The 2601-nt window shown below is 39.2% G+C and overlaps 1 pseudogene; it reads right to left on the bottom strand.

The window, feature by feature from the left end:
- Window positions 1-387: 387 nt before the first annotated feature.
- Window positions 388-2285, bottom strand: LOC103954151 (annotated as a pseudogene).
- Window positions 2286-2601: the final 316 nt, after the last annotated feature.

Here is a 2601-nt window from a genome sequence, read left to right as displayed (position 1 = left end):
ACTAGGGGAAGGGATAAATAGATATTCAGCTTACAATAAAAGCTTTAAGTCAGATGTTCAGGACAATACATATGTAAATTATAAGAACAAGTCTCAATTTATTTACACTTTGAATACGCAAGCCCCAAAAACCTAAAAGTGTTTGGAAAACAAAAACAAAGCTTGATATGTGCATTCATCGAGCACTTTTACCAATTCCTTCGAACTCTCAAATATCTCCATTGGTAGTGTAATATAAATACCAGCAATATGAGATTTAGCATCTGGATCCTTTATGTTGCTAGGAGTACGTCTAGGACTTGGTTGATCAAGTTCTTGAACAATCTTCGTGAGATCGCTTTAATACTTACCAACATGAGCTCCATTCTGCTTCATGGTGACAGACCGTTTATGAAGATCATAATCTTGTTTATTTATTAATTCAAATTGCACCATTACATTCTGCTCATAATGCGACATAAAACATAAAAAAAAAAATAAAAAAATAAACCAGAAACACAGTTGATTCTTCAGAAAAGAAGGGGAAAAAAAACCCCGAAAAATGAGACAGGTTGAATGCGAACCCAATTTCCATTCGATCTCCCCAGGAGCATCAGTTCAACCATGCATCGATGCAAAATCTACAAGGTAGACTTCAATGTGTTTCCAATATCAATGACAAATCGACATCTGCTTTAAGAAGGCGCTCCATGGCAATGTTCACATAATCGATTGGGATAACCTCAATATCAGCTGTTATGTTATTCTTGGCTGCGAAATCAATCATCTCTTGCTTCTCCTTCATGCCCCCAATGCCACTCCCAGCTACTATCTTCCTTCCTGAAATTGCAAAATGTACTCTTGTAAATAAGTAGCCACCGAAGACATTATACAGTTTACAAAGTAAACACTTCATACTACAAATCCTCCATCCCTCGGTGGAAATATATCGTCGTATAGAGGAAACAAAAAGTAACATGTCATTGCATTATTTTATATGCATGCTTACCCGAGAGCAACAGAATAACTGGAAGCTCAAGAGGCTTCTCTGGTGCTCCAACCATCACTAGCTTTCCGTGAGACTTCAACAAACCAATCAAAGGTAATAGAGGGTGGACTGCAGAAACCGTGTCAATGATACCATCCAATGTGCCCATTTCAGCCTAAAAAATCCACACACATACACACACCAAAAAAATAAAAAATAAAAAAAAAGGTCAGTCACTCCTACACACTTCAAATCAACTTGAATTACTACACAAACTTGTTTAAATTAACAATCATCTTACCTGCATCTGATCTTCATCGCGGCTGACCAAAAACGAATCAGCACAGAGATGTTCAATTGCTTCATCCTTCTTATTAGGGGAGGTACTGATGAAAGTAACCTTAACCCCCATAGCCTTAGCAAACTTAACAGCCACATGGCCTAGACCGCCTAAACCCACCACACCCACATGGACACCGGGTTTGTCAAGTCCAAAATATCTCAAAGGGCTGTAAGTTGTAATCCCAGCACATAGGAGAGGAGCCGCTCCATCAAGGGGAAGGTTGTCTGGGATATGGACTACAAAGTGCTCGTTGGCCACCATGATGTCAGATTAACCTCCATATGTGGTGGTTCCATCGTAGTACTTGGCACCATAAGTGAGTATCACTTTGGGGCAGTAATTTTCATGATGGTTGGAACAATTTTCACAAGATGTACATGATCCCACCATGCATCCAACACCTACCTTGTCTCCGACATTGAATTTTTGTACTCAGCTCCCTACCTCTGTCACTACACCAACAATTTCATGTCGGCATTGTCCAGTTCACATTCCATTAGTTTTGGATACCAAATCCAAATTCAGATACTTACATATGTGTTCATTCAACAATGTACTATTTGGCATCAGTACTTGTAGCATTTAAAATGAAAGTTTAGTATGTACCCGGGAACCAATGGATTGGTAGAAATTCCCCATTCGTTCTTGGCCATGTGGAGGTCCGAATGACATATCACACAGTATAACACCTGAATATTACATCTTTGTCGGCCGTTTCCCTGCAATCAAAAGAACGAAATTTTCAGAGAACGTATAAAAAGATTGATTAAACAAGAACTTGATGATGAAGTTTGTATTAATACTGACCTTCTTGAGAATTTGAAGGGAGAGAAAACGCCAGATGAATCCCTGGCAGCCCAACCAAAGGCTTTCTTGGGGTGTTCTTGTTCTTTAGACATCACCATTTTTCCCTTGATTAATTAGTACGAGAGCTTTGGCTAGTAGAACGACTGAGAGAGAGAGAGAGAGAGAGAGAGAGAGTAGATGCTAAGTTTGGGAGTGGTCGGGTGCTATTTATATGTATATGGAGTGTGGCTGGGATGACGTATTGGGTGAGCGAAATCAAAAGTGAAAACGGGGTCTTCTAAATATTCCATTTCTCCTCTGAACTCTCCTAATGGTTTACTGACGTCATCCCATTGCAAAATTGCGTAATGGCTTGCCCTATACCGATCTCCCTTTAAAGTTTGCTTGATCCTTACTCATTTTGCTCTATTACTGACCAAAATAACGAATCATTTTGTTATATATTAAAGTCATCATACAAAACCTCTAAGGGGTTGGTATAGTA

The sequence above is a fragment of a genome, unplaced genomic scaffold, assembly GCF_019419815.1.
Source record: "Pyrus x bretschneideri cultivar Hongxiangsu unplaced genomic scaffold, Pyrus_bretschneideri_v1 Contig86, whole genome shotgun sequence".
NCBI classification, from domain to species: Eukaryota; Viridiplantae; Streptophyta; class Magnoliopsida; order Rosales; family Rosaceae; genus Pyrus; species Pyrus x bretschneideri.
The sequence above is the reverse complement of the archived record's forward strand: the minus strand, read 5'-3'. Positions and strand labels throughout refer to the sequence as shown.